The sequence below is a fragment of the Aythya ferina genome (genome assembly GCF_964211825.1).
Source record: "Aythya ferina genome assembly, chromosome: W".
Taxonomy (NCBI): Eukaryota; Metazoa; Chordata; class Aves; order Anseriformes; family Anatidae; genus Aythya; species Aythya ferina.
Window position 1 is genome coordinate 12872149 of NC_140313.1, and position 19532 is coordinate 12891680.

The 19532-nt window shown below is 46.3% G+C and overlaps 1 protein-coding gene across 11 annotated transcripts in view; it reads left to right on the forward strand.

Moving 5' to 3' along the window:
• Positions 1–19532, forward strand: part of LOC311426258 (SET-binding protein-like) — a 403872-nt gene that overhangs the window by 301343 nt on the left and 82997 nt on the right. Inside the window, exon 6 of one of the 11 annotated variants that reach the window (XR_014686641.1) lies at positions 5452–5549. The exons of the other annotated variants lie outside the window; for them this stretch is intronic. The gene's annotated coding sequence lies outside the window, so the exon portion shown is untranslated. The remainder of the gene's footprint in view (positions 1–5451; positions 5550–19532) is intronic. 11 annotated transcript variants of the gene reach the window in all.

The window sequence follows — 19532 nt, forward strand, 5'->3', positions numbered from 1 at the left end:
TAGGGGTTGCCTCCCTCGGTAGACCATACACACCGCAGTGGAGGGTCCTGCCCCGGTCTTGCCTTCTCCCTTTCCTCCCTTCAGGCTTGTCCCCTTTATTTGGCATCCTTAATTCATGCAGAGCCTCGTTGCCAGAATATTAGTTCTTTTTTAGCTTTAGTTTCAGTTCCCCAGGAGCGGACTCAACCCTCCAAGTTTCGGTAGTTACTGGTCCTTTTATTCTGGATTCGTGGGTCCAACCCCTTTGTGCTGTTCTCACAGCTGTTTCAGTAGTCAGTAAAACAAGGTACAGTCCCTCACATCGGGGGTTCAGTGATTCTTCCCTCCAGGTTTTTATTAAGACCTTGTCTCCCGGTTGTATCTTATGAATAGCAAATCCTAAAGGTGGTGTTTGAGCCATCATTCCAATTTCTCTTAGCTCTTGTAATCTCCTTCCAATAGTAATTACATATTTCTGGATGCTACGATCCTCAACTACATTGTTCCTTGGAGGCATCCCTTGAGAATAAGGCATACCATATAACATTTCATATGGTGATAATCCAGTCTCACTGTGTGGTTTAGTTCTTATGTTTAAAAGTGCCAATGGTAAGCATTTCTGTTTGGAATTGGCATACAGGGCGTGGACATGAGTCCGTGGAACAATTGTTCGATCTGAGCTTGCCTTAAGCAACCAGGAGTAGGCCTTAGAAAATCTCATGGCCTGCTGTAGCTGAGCAAACCAAGCTACCAGAATAACTATGAGAAGCTCCCACGACAATGATTCCCACATCGCCCAATTGAGGAATTCAGAAAAATATTGTTACCAGCAGCTGGCTTCAAGGACAAGATCTACGTGACTGCTAATCACAAGGGGGTTGTTTTCTTGACTGCTAATCACAAGGGGGGTTGTTTTCTTGCAGGTGGGGTTGTTTTCTTCTAGTTGTTTATCTGAGTGCTTTTGACCAATAATCTTGTGTGAAACACTGTCTGCCCCTGTTAAGCTCACTATAAAAGTTAGGCTATTCGGGCAATAAGATGGAGCATGATCTGACTCTGCTGGTGTCTGTCGTGATTTCGGCCGTACTTCCTCTAACACATTTCGTTCAGGGCATTTGTGTCTCGATCATTAATTCAGCCAATTGTTGTTTTATTGTTTGATTCATTCTCTGTACTTTCCCTGAGCTTTGTGGGTGCCACGGAGTATGGTATTTGCACTGAGTACCTAATGATTGACATAATTATTTTATTATTTTAGAAGTATGGTGTGTGCCCTGACCAGAATCAATGTACTGGATTATCCCATATCTAGGTATCAGGTGTTCTAATTGAATTTTTACCACCATTTGTGCCGTAGCTCGTGCTACGGGATAAGCTTCTACCCATTGTGTTAAATGATCGACTATTACCAATAGATATTTTATCCTCCCTACCTTGGGCAATTCAGTGAAATCAACTTGTACTTTCTCAAAAGCCCTATAATATGTTGTGTTTTTTTTTTTCTCCCTCTGGTGGCTGCTTGTCTAAACACTTTCTTATTTATCTTCTGACAAGTTAAGCAACCTTGTGTAATTTGCTTTGCTATTTCAAAAAACCCAATGCAACCAAATAGTTTTAGTAAATGATCACTTAACGCCTTTGTGCCCCAATGTGTTTGTGCATGCAAACGTCCCAATATTTGCTTCACATAAGCTTTTGGCAATATCTCTCGCCTGTCTGGCAGTGTCCATTTTCCTTGTTCTAACTTAGCCCCTATTTTCTCCAGTTTTGTTTGTTTGTTTTGTTTTGTTTTCCATTGCATTTCATAGTCAGTCCAAAAATTCCATAGGGGTTTCTTTTGGATCTTGTTGGAACAGATTCTCAATTTGCAATTTAACCAGATTTTGGTATTTACCGTTCATTATTTCCGGGGTGACTATAGTCTCAGTGTGGGGTCGGTCAGGGGAATGCAATCGTCAAAAGTTCCCTGAGCGGTCCCATTGGCAATCTGAGCTCACTCATAAACTCAGATTGTTTTAAGAGTTAGCTGCTTTTCTGTTTCCATGACAACTCACTCTCAGACCCATCATGGTCCCTCTGCCCCAGAGGGCTCACACAGGTGATTTTGAAATCTCAGCCTGGGGTTGAGGCAGTACTATTAACATTCCTACATGCTCTTTCCCTGCTCATTCAACTTCAAACATCTCTGTTAAATACTACATGCCACACCTTTTCCACAAAAATTTACATTTCAACAGGACCGAATTTCAAGCCAAATGCCAATTTTTCTCATGCACTTTGTTAGTAAACCCATATAAAACAAGGAATCACTCCTGTGTATCCGTCAATATGGGGGTTTAAAAAGGTATTGAGGCCTAAATAAATTCGCTCTCCCCCTTCTTACCAAATTCCCAGGGCTCAAGCCCGAACAACCAAAGAAATGACTCTCTCCGTTCTACTGCTTTGATAATCAGTCAGCCCCCTCCCCCCCAGTACTTGGGAAAGTGACCAAACACAAACAAGTACACCAACACTTCTAAACTTTTAGTTACTTAGATAATGCTCCCGCCTTTTTTCTTGTCACACTCAAAGCATTTAAGAGCAAAAATAGGATCACAAGTTACACCGCCAGGCCCATATATTAGGCACCACCAATCAACACTTGGATAAAACACCACTTCTTTTCGGTCTGTCACGCACTTCGTTCGTCTCCTCCCACTCCCCTCGCGGAGAATATGGAACCGCTGATCGGAACTCTGCATTCGCTTTGCAGCGACGCTGTGTCTCACTCACACAGCACAATCATGCTATCACACAAAGAGGCCTCTAGCACATCTCATTCATACCACAAGAATATAATTTAGAATAATAACCAATCCAAATAAGTGTTGTCTGTGACTGTGTTCTTCGTGGAGTGACTTATTCCACTTTGTTTCAAACCCTTACACTTACACAAATACTTTCAACACAAAATACCTGGACATTTAAGAATAAGACATACAATTATTAACACTCCAGTTAGTATCCCTCCAGCAGCTGAAAACATACCATTTGTCCGCAGCTTCAGGAGGTATTTGTCTGCTCCTGCGGTGAGCAGCTGAGAGTGGAGTCCCCTCCGAGCAAAACACTCAGGGTGCACCTAGGGGCGTCCTCTCCGCAGCCGATCCCGCAGCCGAGCAGAGTGTCTCCTGCCAAGCTCACCAAAATGACTCACAGAAAGCTGACTCCACAATCAGTAAGATTGTAAAGTAGGTATGTTTACTCAGCGCTGGGTGGCACAGGGGCAATGGGGGGGTAGTCCCTAACGTGGCAACTTGCTTTGGTTATAGCCAGTAAAGAGTTACATATACATGAAGTTTCCCAACACTCCTATATGTATGCATAACCTGACCCTTTGTGAACAGTCCTCCTTATCTCAGACCCCTTGGTTAAAGTCCGAACCATGAGGTTGTTTTGATCTGGTTCTCGGGGTCCAAGGGGCTCCTGTTATCTGGAGGTCTAAGCACACCACAGGCACAGTACATTGCAAATGTGTCCCATATTCATTCTTAATCAATTGCTCTGTAATTTCTAATTCCATGTTTCAGCTGCAGCATACTTGCTCTCTTCCAGATCCACAGGTGTTCTACTATTAACATTAATGGTCAAAGCCTGACAGACCCAGTCCTCCGTGGACCCAAATATCGGCCAAAATACTTGGGGTCTTATGGCTTCTTTTGGTCATTTTATCATATAATACTGGACCGTTTTTAATTTACTCTTTCATTTTCTGGGGCCCCTATCATTCTAATTTCTAATCATTATTCCTAATGGACTTTCTGGTAATTTGCTCCCTTTCTTCTGGTCCCTGGTCTTCGATTTTGCCTGACCCATCTAGGAATTTTACTATGGCAATTCCCACAGCCCTTGGTTACCTTAGTAAGAGTGTCTTGCAGGGGGTTTAGGACCTATCACCCACCCACAAATCCTATAGGAATCACTTCGGTCCTTCACCGGCCAAGTCCCTCGCGGGAGATTGGAACCACGGTTAGAAGACCTCCACACTCACTTCGGAACTAACTTCCGTCTCAGTCACACTCTTACACACACAGGCAACCGAATCCCACCCAACCGAACGGTATACTCCTTAAACACTTACGACTCCATCATCTTTGTTCGGATCTTTGCGCACAGAATTACGGGCAAAATACAGTGCTGCAGCCGGCAAGGGAGCTCATAAAAAAATCAAAATCTTTGCTTACCTTTATTCAGGTTCAAGATGGCATTAGTCCTGACCTGACTCGAACAGGAGCCACCAAATTGTGGGGCGCCTCTCCTAGATCAAATCAGAATTCAGGAACCAAAGCCATCCCGGACGAGCCCCCATTTGTAATAAATGGCTCATTCTTCAAAATAGGACTATAATCAAAGTTTACAATTTATTAAAGGAATAGAGGTAAGCAAACAGCGCTGGGTGCACCGGGAGTCTCTGCTCCACCAGGACGCACACAAGTTACATCAAGCGGCTGGTTTTTATGCTCCTAGGCTAATACATATTCATTACTACTTCTAAAAAAAAACACAGGGTTATTATAATTAGTTTCTGGTTACAAACCCTCCAGTCTCCAGTGGTCCCTCTGGGGGTCTCTCGTGCCGAAGGCTCATAGTCTTCCTCCCTCTTGTCCTTCTTTGTCCAACTTGGCTATATGTCAGAGGATTGTGCAGCATCCTCTGCAAGCTTTGTCTTTTAGTTGTTCTTCCCTGTCTCCTTAATCTCCTGGCCATATATCAGAGACTTGCATAGTGTCCCATGCAATAGTCATAATAGTTAGCAGTTATTCTGAAACCCCCAAGATATCAGAGACTTCAAGGAAAAGCCTACAAGTTCATTTCCCTTCAAGCTCTCTATTGACACGAATTGCTAAAACATTCCTTTGCAAGATACAAGAACTATATACATTAACCCCTCTGTTTTTCTTAGACTTGTGGTTATACAAGGGTATGTATGACAGAAGGTCACATTCATCATACCATGCGGCCCTAGCATTGTTCCATGTTGACACGAATCACATGAACACATTTCACACATGGCCTCCACAACTAGTCGTGTGGGACTCCACACAGCAGCTTTCCATTTCTGATGGCTCCCTACCTCATGGCAGGATCCGTCAGTGAACAACACATACTGCTTTTTGTCTGGCATCTCACTGTATGGTGGTCCTTCTTCAGCACGAGTTACCTCTTCTGTCAGTACTCCAAATTCCTGCCCTCTGGCTAGCCCATAATCTCTTCCACGATTCCTGGGAGGTTGGGTTTCCCCATTCGAGCCTGCTGTGTAATTAACGCTAACCACTTACTCCACGTAGTGTCAGTTGCATGATGTGTAGTGGGGATTTTCCCTTTGAACATCCAATGTAACTGGTAGCCATGGGGCCAAGAAGAGTTGTGCTTCTGTACCCACAACTTCTGAAGCAACTCGAATCCCCTCATATGATGTTAATGTTTCCTTTTCAGTTGAGGTGTAATTGGCCTGTGATCCTCGATAGCCCCAGCTCCAGAACCCCAGAGGTCGAACTCAAGTTTCTCCTGGGGTCTTCTGCCAGAGGCTCCAGGTAAGCCCATGCTCCCCAGTTTCAGTGTAAAGTACATTTTTCACAGGTGGTCCGGAAGGAACAGGCCCAAGGTCCACTGCACAAGTTATTTCTTGTTTGATTTGTTCAAAGGCCTGTTGTTGCTCGGAGCCCCACTCAAAAAGTTCCTCTTTCGAGTCACTCGATATAGAGGACTCACAAGCTGACTGTAGCCTGGCACATGCCTTCTCCAGAATCCCACAAGGCCTAGGAAAGCTTGCGTTTCTTTTTTGCTAGTTGGCGGAGATATAACCGTTATTTTGTTGATCATATGCGTCGGAATGTGGTGACGTCCATCCTGCCATTTTACCCCCAAGAGCTGGATTTCCTGTGCGGGTCCCTTGACCTTATTCTGTTTAATAGCAAAGCCAGCTTTCAGGAGAATTTGAAATATTTTCATCCCTTTCTCAAAAACTTCTTTTGCTGTGTTACCCCACACAAGGAAGTCATCATCGTACTGCAGGTGTTCAGGAGCATTCCCCTGTTCCAGTGTCGTCTGGATCAGTCCATGGCAAATGGTAGGGCTGTGTTTCCACCCCTGGGGCAGTCAATTCCAAGTATACTGAATGCCCCTCCAAGTGAAAGCAAACTGTGGCCTTCATGCTGCTGCCAGAGGGATGGAGAAAAATGCATTAGCGATATCAATTGTGGCATACCACTTGGCTGCCTTTGACTCTATTTCCTACTGGAGTTCTAGCATGTCTGGCACTGCAGCACTCAGTGGCGGCATGACTTCATTCAGTCCACGATAGTCCACCGTTAGCCTCCACTCGCCATTAGACTTTCACACTGGCCATATAGGACTGTTCAAAGGTGAATGAGTCTTGCTGATCACTCCTTGGCTCTCCAATTGACGAATTAGCTTATGGATGGGAATCAGGGAGTCTCGGTTGGTGCAATATTGCCGCCAGTGCACAGCTGTAGTCGCAATTGGCACAGAAGGGTCTTGTGAGAGACCAGGCAGGGTAGACAGCTGCTTAATCTTCTCTGTGCTCAAGGCAGCTATGCCAAAAGACCACCAGTACCCTTTTGGATCCTTGAAGTACCCTCTCTTGAGGTAGTCTATGCCGAGGATGCACGGAGCCTCTGGGCCAGTCACGATGGGGTGCTTTTGCCACTCATTCCCAGTTAGACTCACTTCAGCTTCCAATATGGTTAGCTCTTGGGATCCCACTGTCATTCTAGAGATAGAGATGAGTTTTGCCCCTTGGGTGCCTAATGGCATTAGGGTACACTGTGTGCCTGTGTCCACTAAAGGTTTATATTTCTGCGGTTCCAGTGTGCCAGGCCATTGAATCCACACAGTCCAGTAAATCCGGTTGTCCCTCTCCTCTACATGGCCAGAGGCAGGGCCCCACTAGTCCTGGTTGGAGCATCTATCAATTAATTCTTCCAAATGTGAAGCAGAGGTCTCTTCGTCAGGGTCAGGAGTAATACTAGCCCTTCTACTGCCTCTGGGGGACTGCCCAACAGAAACTGGGGCAGCAATCTTCCTAGGGGCCCCTTTTCTTGCTGCTGTATCTTTCCGCAGCTCACATACCCGAGCAGCTAGGGCCGAGGTCGGTTCACCGTCCCACTTCCTCATATCTTCCCTGTGGTCACGTAAATAAAACCACAAGGTACTCTGCGGTGTGCGTCCCGGATTCTCCTTTGCTTGAGCCGGAGAATGCTGGCACTTAATGGCTGAAAGATTCTTCCATCTAGGTGCTGAGGAAGCTATGTGTTCATCTAACCGTTGTGACAGTCTCTCCACAGCTGAAATGCAGTCCCGTACGGGGGCAGAGAGATTTTCTTCATATTTATGAAGCTGGTTGGATACCTTATTGTGGTGGTTTTACTCAGGTGGGCAGCCGAGCTCCACCACAACCGCTCTCTCACTCCCCCTCTCCTCAAAGAGGAAGGGGGAGAAAATACAACACAGAGAACTCGAGGTTTGAGATAAGAAAGGTTTAATTAAAGGGAAAGGGAATGGGAGGAAAAAAACAGAGACAAAAGAAGCAATCAGTCCGCGCGGAAGCACAGAGAGAGGAAAAATTATTCTCTACTTCCCATCAGCGAGCGGTGTTCGGCCACGTCCTGGGAAGCAGGGCCCCAAACGCGTAGTGGTTGTTCAGGAGGAACAGCCCCCTCCCCCACGAGAGCCCCCCCTTTTATTGCTGAGTGTGACATCAGGTGTTATGGAATATCCCTTTGGTTGGTTTAGGTCAGCTGCCCCAGCAATGTCCCCTCCCCATCACTTGCCCACCCCCAGTCTGCTGGCTCTCGGGGGCTTGGAAGGAGTCCTGATGCTGTGCCAGCACTATGCAGCAATAGACACAACAATGGAGTGATATCAGTGCTGTTCCAGCTACGAGTGCAGAGTACAGCACTGTGTGGGCTGCTGCAGGGAAAAGGTGACTCCAGCTCAGACAGACCCAACACAACTTCCACCCCTTATTCCATAACATTTGTGTCACAGTCAGGTACAGTTTAGTATATAGATGTTCTCATCACCATTGTTTTCTGTACATTGAAGCATTTTTATGTCTGTACTTCTCTTTATTCTATAGGTCTTTTCCCAAAATGCTCATAAAAACTGTTGATGGTTTCGCCTTCATCTGTCAAAGTGGTCACTCAGGGCAGGCGAAGTTGGTTTTCTTGACACCAGCACCACCTTAGCTCACATCACTGTTGCACTTGCCTGATTCCTTGCGAAGTTGACCTGTTGTTGGTTCTGCAGTGTCCTCCTACAACACATAACTTGGATTACAGATTAATTTTCTCCCAGTGTTAAATCTCCTTGAGGCACACACTTGATAACCCCATTTTCTGCATTACCCATCAGGTATACCCTGGTCCTTGGGTGAAGACAATCCCACGAGTGGGTTTGCCTTTTCCATGGCAGGGGCAACCCTGCCTTCCCCATCCACTTTCCCACATGCACTACAGGGACTTTAGCTTCTCCCACAGTGTGTAGGGGTTTTGTTTCAGCAGGACCAGGACGGCTGTCAAGCCCCCTGTTGTTAACTAGCCAAGTGGCCTCTGGTAGATTTATGTCCCATTGTTTCCACGTCCCAGCACCCAATGCTCGCAGCATAGTTTTTAACAGTCCATTGTACCTCTCAACCTTCCCAGAGGCTTGTGGGTGATAAGGGATGTGATACACCCATTCAATGCCATGTCTCCTGGCCCAGGAAGAGATCAAATTTTTTCGGAAGTGACTCCCATTGTCGGACTCTATTCTCTCCGGTGTACCATGTCGCCACAGCACTTGCCTTTCCAGGCCCAAGATAGTGTTTCGGGCCGTGGCATGGTTTACAGGGTATGTTTCCAGCCACCCAGTAGTTGCTTCTACCATGGTGAGTATGTACCGTTTGCCTTGGCGGGTTTGTGGAAGTGGTCCGATGTAGTCAATCTGCCAGGCCTCACCATATCGAAATCCAAGCCATCTCCCCCTGTTCCAGGGAGACTTTACCCTCATGGCTCGTTTAATTGCAGCACAGGTCTCACACTGATGGGTAACCTGTGTGATGGCCTCAATGGTCAGGTCCACCCCTCGATCACAAGCCCATATATATGTGGCGTCCCTCCCCAGATGTCCTGATGTTTCATGAGCCCATCGAGCTACAAACAGTTCACCCTTACGTCCCCAGTCCAGGTCCACCTGAGCTATTTCAATTTTCGAAGCTCGATCTACTTCTTCGTTGTTCTGATGTTCTTCGGTAGCACGATTCTTAGGCATATGGGCATCTACATGACGTACCTTTACAGCCAGGTTTTCTACCCGGGCAGCAATATCTTGCCACAGGGTAGCAGCCCAGATAGGTTTACCTCTGCACTGCCAGTTGCTCTGTTTCCATTGTCGCAGCCACCCCCATAGCGCATTTGCCACCATCCATGAGTCAGTGTAGAGATACAGTACCGGCCACTTTTCTCTTTCAGCAATTTCTAGGGCCAGTTGTATAGCTTTCACTTCTGCATACTGACTTGATTCACCTTCCCCTTCCTTGGCCTCCACAACTTGTCGTGTGGGACTCCACACAGCAGCTTTCCACTTCCGATGGCTCCCTACCACACGGCAGGATCCATCAGTGAACAACACATATTGCTTTCTGTCTTCTGGCAACTCATTGTATGGTGGTGCCTCTTCAGCACGTGTTACTTCTTCTGTCGGTGCTCCGAAATCCCTGCCCTCTGGCCAGTCCATAATCTCTTCCAGGATTCCCGGGCGATTGGGTTTCCCCATTCGAGCCCGCTGTGTAATTAACGCTACCCATTTACTCCACGTAGCATCGGTTGCATGATGTGTAGTGGGGATTTTCTCTTTGAACATCCAATGTAACACAGGTAGCCGTGGGGCCAAGAGAAGTTGTGCTTCTGTACCAACAACTTCTGAAGCTGCTCTAATCCCCTCATATGCTGTTAATATTTCCTTTTCAGTTGGGGTGTAATTGGCTTCTGATCCTCGATAGGCCCGGCTCCAGAACCCCAAAGGTCGGCCTCGAGTTTCTCCTGGGGTCTTCTGCCAGAGGCTCCAGGTGAGCCCATGCTCCCCAGCTGCAGTGTACAGTATGTTTTGCACAGCTGGTCCAGTACGGACAGGCCCAAGGGCTACTGCACGAGCTATTTCTTGTTTGAGTTGTTCAAAGGCCTGTTGTTGCTCGGGGCCCCACTCGAAAGAGTTCCTCTTTCGAGTCACTCGATATAGAGGACTCACAAGCTGACTATAGCCTGGCACATGCATTCTCCAAAATCCCACAAGACCTAGGAAAGCTTGTGTTTCTTTTTTGCTAGTTGGCGGAGACATAACTGTTATTTTGTTGATCATATGCGTCGGAATGTGGTGACGTCCATCCTGCCATTTTACCCCCAAGAACTGGATTTCCTGTGCAGGTCCCTTGACTTTATTCTGTTTAATGGCAAATCCAGCTTTCAGAAGAATTTGAATTATTTTCTTCCCTTTCCCAAAAACTTCTTCTGCTGTGTTACCCCATACGATGATATCATCGATATACTGCAGGTGTTCAGGAGCGTTCCCCTGTTCCAGTGTCGTCTGGATCAGTCCATGGCAGATGGTAGGGCTATGTTTCCACCCCTGGGGCAGTCGATTCCAAGTATACTGAATGCCCCTCCAAGTGAAAGCGAATTGTGGCCTGCATGCTGCTGCTAGAGGGATAGAGAAAAATGCATTAGCAATATCAATTGTAGCATACCACTTAGCTGCCTTTGACTCTAGTTCGTACTGGAGTTCTAGCATGTCTGGCACTGCTGCACTTAGTGGTGGTGTGACTTCATTCAGTCCGTGATAGTCCACCGTTAGCCTCCACTCGCCATTGGACTTCCGCACTGGCCATATAGGACTGGTAAAAGGTGAATGAGTCTTGCTGATCACTCCTTGGCTCTCCAGATGGTGAACTAACTCATGGATAGGAATCAGGGAGTCTCGGTTGGTGCGATATTGCCGCCGGTGCACAGTTGTAGTCGCAATTGGCACTTGCTGTTCTTCAATCCTCAGCAATCCTACAGCAGAAGGGTCTTGTGAGAGACCAGGCAGGGTAGACAGCTGCTTAATCTTCTCTGTGCTCAAGGCAGCTATGCCAAAAGCCCACCGGTACCCTTTTGGATCCTTGAAGTACCCTCTCTTGAGGTAGTCTATGCCAAGGATGCACGGAGCCTCTGGGCCAGTCACGATGGGGTGCTTTTGCCACTCATTCCCAGTTAGACTCACTTCAGCTTCCAATATGGTTAGCTCTTGGGATCCCCCCGTCACTCCGGAGATAGAGATGGGTTCTGCCCCTTGGTGGCCTGACGGCATTAGGGTACACTGTGCGCCTGTGTCCACTAAAGCTTTATATTTTTGCGGTTCCGGTGTGCCAGGCCATCGAATCCACACAGTCCAGTAAATCCGGTTGTCCCTCTCCTCTACCTGGCCAGAGGCAGGGCCCCACTAATCCTGGTCGGAGTATCTATCAATTATTTCTTCCAAACGTGAAGCAGAAATCTCTTCATCAGGGTCAGGAGTAATACTATTCCTTCTACTGCCTCTGGGGGACTGTTCAACAGAAACTGGGGCAGCAATCTTCCTAGGGGCCCTCTTTGTTGCTGTTGTATCTTTCCGTAGCTCACGTACCCGAGCAGCTAGGGCCGAAGTCGGTTCACCATCCCACTTCCTCATATCTTCCCTGTGGTCACGTAAATAAAACCACAAGGTACCTCGCGGTGTGCGTCCCGGATTCTCCCTTGTTTGAGCCGGGGACTGCTGGCGCTTGATGGCCGAAAGATTTTTCCGTTTAGGTGAGGACGAAGCTATGTGTTCATCTAACCGTTGGGACAGTCTCTCCAGAGCTGAAATGCAGCCCCGTACTGGGGGAGAGAGATTTTCTTCATATTTATGAAGCTGGTTGGACACGGTATCCACAGTTGGCCCCATCCCCTCGTCCCAACCCATGACTGCCAGTGTGCTGGTATGTGTTGGGGGTGCAGCTCGTACAAACTTCCGCCACATGGACGCTGTGCATTGCACTTCATCGGGGTCTTTAGGTGCCTGGGCGTTGTTTAAATCACTATAAAGCATCTCCAGCACAGCTAATTCCCGCAGCTGCTGGAGGCCCTTATCCATAGTGGTCCATTTGTTTACTTGGTAGACAATATCCTCTTTGTGGGGATACCTTTCTTTCACTGCTGTTAGGATTCGCCTCCAGAGGCTGATAACTTGTGCCTCTCTTCCAATTACTCTATCAATGAGTCTTTCTCTAGAAAGGGATCCCAGCTGCTTGGCTTCGTTGCCTTCTAGCTGTTGGGTATTGGCCCCGCTATCCCAGCATCAAAGCAGCCAAGTGAGGATGTGCTCACCTGGATGACGACTGAAGTCTTTCCGTATTTCTCGCAGCTCACTCAGAGATAGAGACCGAGTAGTTTCTGATTCATCTATGATTTCAGTCTCTTCTTCGCGATGTTGCCGTGATAACGCTGCTTTAGAGCCACTTGCCTTTTCCTCTTCTCCCTCATCCGTAGAAGGAGCTTCTTCCCTTACTAAACGACCTGATCTCCGTTTCCACTGTTTCGTCTTTACTACAGGGGCGACTGATACCATAGATGGTCGGTCCTCTAGGGTGGTCACAGTGTGTGCTGTCTCATTATCAAATTCAGGAACCTCCCTATCCCCTTGAGGGTGCTGGGCAATGTTAATTGACATCTGATAGGCGTAAGCCAGACCCCAGCAGAGTGCAGCCAGCTGGTGGAGTTCTCTAGTATTGCCAGGGTCAGGGCATACGTCTTTCAAACATTCCACCAGTTTTCTTGGATTTTGTACTTGTTCAGGGGTGAAATTTAGAACCATTGGAGGAGAAAACCGTGATAGGTACCTGCCCAAATCCCCCCACACACCTTGCCACCCACAACTTTGTCTGGGGACAGGTCCTTGAATAATATTCTTAATAAATTGCTTTACTTTGGGGAAGATGACAAACACTAGACCTAGTGATAGGAGGATAATATCTGACCAGGGGTATCCAAGATACTGAAAGGCTGCTGTAATTAGCCCACAGGGAGAAAAGTAGAAGGCACTGTAATTCCCAATAAGATAATCTCCAGGAGACCCGGAGGATAACAATGCCGGGTTTGAATACCAAACAAAACTGAAGGCCAGTATGTTACAGCATAACATGATAAAAAAAAACAAGCACAGACTTCAACACTTTCTCCGATCGGATGTAAAGGAAAAAAGAAAACAGAGAGTGGGCTATATACAACATATCCACACAGAAAAGTATTACCAGAAAACCGAGCATTATGACTACCAATATGTTAGTTGTAAATACTTCAATCAATGCTATTGTTATCTCAACCCTCGAGCCCCACGTTGGGCGCCAAAAAGGACTGTGGTGGTTTTACTCAGGTGGGCAGCCGAGCTCCACCACAACCGCTCTCTCACTCCCCCTCTCCTCAAAGAGGAAGGGGGAGAAAATACAACACAGAGAACTCGAGGTTTGAGATAAGAAAGGTTTAATTAAAGGGAAAGGGAATGGGAGGAAAAAAACAGAGACAAAAGAAGCAATCAGTCCGCGCGGAAGCACAGAGAGAGAAAAAAGAATTATTCTCTACTTCCCATCAATGAGCGATGTTCGGCCACATCCTGGGAAGCAGGGCCCCAAACGCGTAGTGGTTGTTCAGGAGGAACAGCCCCCTCCCCCACGAGAGCCCCCCCTTTTATTGCTGAGTGTGACATCAGGTGTTATGGAATATCCCTTTGGTTGGTTTAGGTCAGCTGCCCCAGCAATGTCCCCTCCCCATCACTTGCCCACCCCCAGTCTGCTGGCTCTTGGGGGCTTGGAAGGAGTCCTGATGCTGTGCCAGCACTATGCAGCAATAGACACAACACTGGAGTGATATCAGTGCTGTTCCAGCTACAAGTGCAGAGTACAGCACTGTGTGGGCTGCTGCAGGGAAAAGGTGACTCCAGCTCAGACAGACCCAACACACTTATCCACAGTCAGCCCCATCCCCGCCTCCCAATCCATTGCTGCCAGCGTGCTGGCATGTGATGAGGGTGCAGCCCGTAGAAACTTCCGCCACATGGACGCTGTGCATTGGACTTCATCAGGGTCTTTAGGTGTCTGGGCATTGTTCAAATTACTATAAATCATCTCCAGCACAGCTAATTCCCGCAGGTGCTGGAGACCTTTATCCATAGTGGTCCACTTGCCTGTTTGATATACAATATCTTCCTTGTGGGGATACCTTTCTTTCACAGCTGATAGGAGTCGCCTCCAGAGGCTGAGAACCTGTGCCTCTCTCCCAATTACTCTACCAATGAGCTTTTCTCTTGAGAGGGATCCCAGCTGCTTGGCTTCATTGCCTTCTAGCTGTTGGCTATTGGCCCCAATGTCCCAGCATCGAAGCAGCCAGGTGAGGATGAGCTCACCTGCATGGTGACTGAAATCCTTTTGTATTTCTCACAGCTCACTCAAGGATAGAGATCGAGTAGCTTCTGATTCATTTATGATTTCGGTCTCTTCTCCCTGATGTTGCTATGATGACACTGCTTTAGAGCTGCCTGCCTTTTCCTCTTCTCCCTCATCCGTAGAAGGAGCTTCTTCCCTTACTAAACGGTCTGACTTCCGTTTCCATTGTTTTGTCTTCACTATAGGGGCGACTGATACCATGGAGGGTTGGTCCTCTGGGGTGGTCACAGTGTGTGCTATCTCATCATCAAATTCAAGAACTTCCCTATCCCCTTGAGGGTGCTGGTCAATGTTAATTGACATTTGATAGGTGTAAGCCAGACCCCAGCAGAGTGCAGGAAGCTGGTGGAGTTCTCTGGTATTACCAGGGTCAGGGCATACATCTTTCAAACATTCTACCAGTTTTCTTGGATTTTGCACTTGTTCAGGGGTGAAGTAAAAAACTATTGGCAGAGAAAACCGTGACAGGTACCTGCCCAAATCCCCCCACACGCCTTGCCACCCACAACTACTTTGTCTTGGGGCAGGTCCTTGGATGATATTCTTAACAAATTGTTTGACCTTAGGGAGGAAGACAAATACTAGAACTAGTAATAGGATGATAATATCCGACCAAGGGTATCCAAGATACTGAAAGGCTGCTGCAATTAGCCCACAGGGAGAAAAGAAGAAGGCACTACCCCCGATATTATTCACAGATTGACTGCTAGGGGAAAAAAAGAAGGCGGTGTAATTCTTAATATTTCCAAAAGGTAATCTCCATGAGACCAGAATGATAACAATGTAGGGCCTGAGTACCAGACAAAACTGAAGGCCAGCATGTTACAGCAGAACATGATAAAGAAACCAAACATAGACTTCAACACTTTCTCCGATCGGATGTAGAGGAAAAAAGAAAACAGAGAGTGGACTACATACAACATAGCCACGCAGAAAAATATTACCAGAAAACCGAACATTATGACTACCAGTATGTTAGTTGTAAATACTTCAACCAATGCTATTGTTATCTCAACCCTCAAGCCCCACGTTGGGTGCCAAAAAGGACTGTGGTGGTTTTACTCAGGTGGGCAGCCGAGCTCCACCACAACCGCTCTCTCACTCCCCCTCTCCTCAAAGAGGAAAGGGGAGAAAATACAACACAGAGAACTCGAGGTGTGAGATGAGAAAGGTTTAATTAAAGGGAAAGGGAATGGGGAGGAAAAAAGAAACAAAAGAAACAATAAGTCCGCGCGGAAGCACAGAGAGAAGGAAAAAAAATTATTCTCTACTTTCCATCAACTAGCGATGTTCGGCCACGTCCTATGAAGCAGGGCCTCAAAACACATAGTGGTTGTTCAGAAGGAACAGCCCCCTCCCCCACGAGAGCCCCCCTTTTTATTGCTGAGTGTGACATCAGGTGTTATGGAATGTCCCTTTGGTTGGTTTAGGTCAGCTACCCCAGCAATGTCCCCTCCCCATCACTTGCCCACCCCCAGCCTGCTGGCTCTTGGGGGCTTGGAAGGAGTCCTGATGCTGTGCCAGCACTACGCAGCAATAGACACAACACTGGAGTGAGACCAGTGCTGTTCCATCTATGAGTGCAAAGCACAGCACTGTGTGGACTGCTGCAGGGAAAGGTGACTCCATCCCGGACAGACCCAGCACATTTAGTTGTATGTAGCAATTTAAAGGTAAGCAGTTGGTAAGTGTTGAATGTAGTTCAAGATGGGTGAAGGAAATCCACAGACCTGTAGTCTTGCATTTTCTCACTGCAAATTCACCTCATCTTAAGCAGTTCTTAGTACATTCTTATGACACAGAGCGACACAGATGTTAAAACAGGCTGCTGCTTTGCTGCTGTACTGCCACTCTCAATCTTCATGGACAAAGACATGCATGAGATTGGAAAATCTCAGATGCCCTGAAACCAGACTGAATCAGAACAAATCACAGTCTAGTATGTACTTGTATGGTGTCCCTTTCCAGCTGCCATTGTTTTGTAGTTACTATTTAATTGACTTTTATAGTTGATTAATTAAAATACCCCAAAAGTGGTGTGGTAATTCTGACATCTTGGATATTCTGGAGTTGTTGGGTCTGCTTTGACTTCCTAGTTGTGTGTATGCAGATTGTCAGAGACCTCTCCCCCCCCAACCCAGCTACTGTTCTTGGCACTGGGTCTCGCCCCGAAGCCATGCTCAGTTCCAGATTGCCCCCCAAGTCATCATCCATGCTTTCTTCCCACCCATGAAGACCACATCTGGGCAGCTTGCAGATGGGGCAGTCAAGGTTCAGGGTCCAGTTGTAACTGGCAATGAGAGGTGGCTCCCATCATAGGCAAAGTGAGAAATGTCCTCACATAAAGCAAGAAGGAAGAAGTGCCAGTGGCTTTTATCCCCCTCTACATTTCCAGACAAACTGATTTCACCAAATGATTATTATAATTTGAACTAGTGTTTAAAGGACTACTGTGAAAAAGATCACAAAACATCACTGCAGTCTTCCCAGATCAAAAAGATGTCCTATGTAAATTATGAAACTGGATAAGTGTGCAGTCCAAAGTTACTGAAAATATGAAAAATGCCTCTTCCTGAGATTTGAAGAATAGTCACCAAATGGAGATACTTTCCAAGACACAGTAAAAAGCTTCATGAAGGCAGTCCACAAAGCAGCATTTGTTCTTGTGCTATCAGTAAAATGGCCAACACACATAACATGCATGGCATGCAGGTTCTTGGTACATCAGACAGGGATCCATTCTATTAGGAAAGTTGTCTTCTGCCATAGATGGAAGACATAGTCTTATACCTGGACAACTCAGTCCATAAATGATTGTTTTTACAGTGTTGACTTTATTAAATACTTCTTCATGGCATTGCATCCAGTGGTGCCAATATCCCTTTGCCTTGTTCTGCTCGATGGCTGATTAGGGCACAGATGCTGCTGTTTCTCTGAACCAATAGGTGGTTTGAGAGACTTCCCTTTTGAGGCAGTTAAAGTCTATCTGCAGTAAAAACCTGTGGTGGTTCCTGGATGTCAGAGAAGCAAGGTGATGGAAAGCATCTCCAAGAATGGCTTTGATTGCCTGCCTTCTTCTATTGCTTCCCGCCAAGGAGCAGAGGAAAGTACGGCTGATATTACCTTTCTAGTTACTTGAGCAGTTGCTGAGGAAGAACTAGAACAAAACATCTTCATTTGCCCATCTTTGCTATTCACTTTCAAGCACCAGAGGAAATTACATAGAAGAAAAAGTCTGGAAGAGGCTCCTTCTCTCCTAGTTGTGCAAACTAAAAGCTTCAGTGTACATAAAAATTAATATTTGGTTACATAGCACTCTATTTTCTGTAGCATGCCTCTAAAAATCTGAAAACAGACAATGTATTTTCTTAGGAATATATCTAAGCAGCTTAATAAATGGAGCAACTGGTTCTGCACAAAATCTCCTAGGGCTTGCTGCAGGCCAAAAGTTATGTTTCTTTATCTGAAAAGAAAGTGTCTTCCAATTAAAAATGTGAAAAAATATACATAAATTAAAGTTTTCAATAGAAAACATATATGCCTGAAAAGAAGTTAAAGAGGTAAGGAAGCAAGTTTAATGAAAAATAAAATATGCTGCCTTATTCCAGCATATGAACAGTGAGTCTCTGAGCAATCCCAAGACCCCAAAATGTATGAGTTAGGCTGTCCTGCTTTGTTTCAGGAAGGACGGCCGAAAACATGACAGACACCAGTACAGTCAGATCATGCTCTCCCTTTATTACTTGAATAGCCTGACTTTTATAGCAAATTTAACAGGGGCGGATAATGTCTCACACAAGATTATTGGTCAAAAGCACTCAGACAAACAACTACAAGAAAACAACCCCACCTGCAAGAAAACAACCCCCTTGTGATTAGCAGTCACACAGACCTTGTCCTTGAAGCCAGCTGCTGGCAACAATATTTTTCTAAATTCCTCAATTGGGCGATGTGGGAACACTGTCATGGGAACTTCTCATAGTTGCCCTGGTAGCTTGGTTTGCTCAGCTGCAGCAAGCCATGGGATTTTTGCTGTTTCAAAAAATCCCTGAACAATATACCTTACAATTGCTTCTATCTAATTATTGTCTGTAAAGAAGTGGTTGCAACAACTGCAGATGGGGAATGCTGGTACTTTCCTCTCTTGCAGAGGCCCTTTGAGGTTTGATTCACTAAAATCTATAAAATGCTTGGAGGTCATTGTGTGACAAACACAAAATAATAATGGCAATTGACATAGACAGAGAGGTTTGTTATTGTTGAATTTGTTGGGGAAAAGTTGGCACATTGTCCTGGTTTTAGTTAGGACAGAGTTAATTTTCTTCCTAGTAGCTGGTGGAATGCCGTGTTTTGGCTTAGGATGAGAAGAGTGCTGATAACACCCCGATGTTTTAATTGTTGCAGAGCGGTGCTTACACCAAGCCAAGGACGTCTCAGCTTCTTTCTCTGTCCTGCCAACGGGCAGGCTGGGGGTGTAGCAGGAGCTGGGAGGGGACAGACCCAGGACAGGTGACCCAAACTAGCCAAAGGGGTATTCCATCCCATCTGACATCATGCTAAACAATATATAGGGGTGGCTAGCCGGGGGGAAGGGAGGCCGGACTTCTCGGGGTTAGGCTGGGCATTGGTCAGTGGGTGGTGAGCAATTGCATTGTGCATCACTTGTTTGTACACATTATTAGTAGTAGTACTATTATCATCATTGTTTTTATTATTATTGTTATTATTATTTTCCTGTCTTAATAAACTGTCTTTATCTCAACTCACGGGCTTCACTTTCCCGTTTCTCTCCCCCATCCCAGAGAGGGAGGTGAGCGAATGGCTGTGTGGTGTTTAGCTGCTGGCCGGGTTAAACCACGACACATGTATAAGGCAACTCTGCCCTTTGCCTCAATGTGAGCCAGAATGGTTTAACGTTGCAGTGAGCCTTACTTTCAGAAGGAGAGAGGGTGAGAGAGAGGGAGAAAGAGTAGGAAAAAAACAAATGAGAAAAAAAAAGCCCCTTTTTTGTGGAAAGGACTGG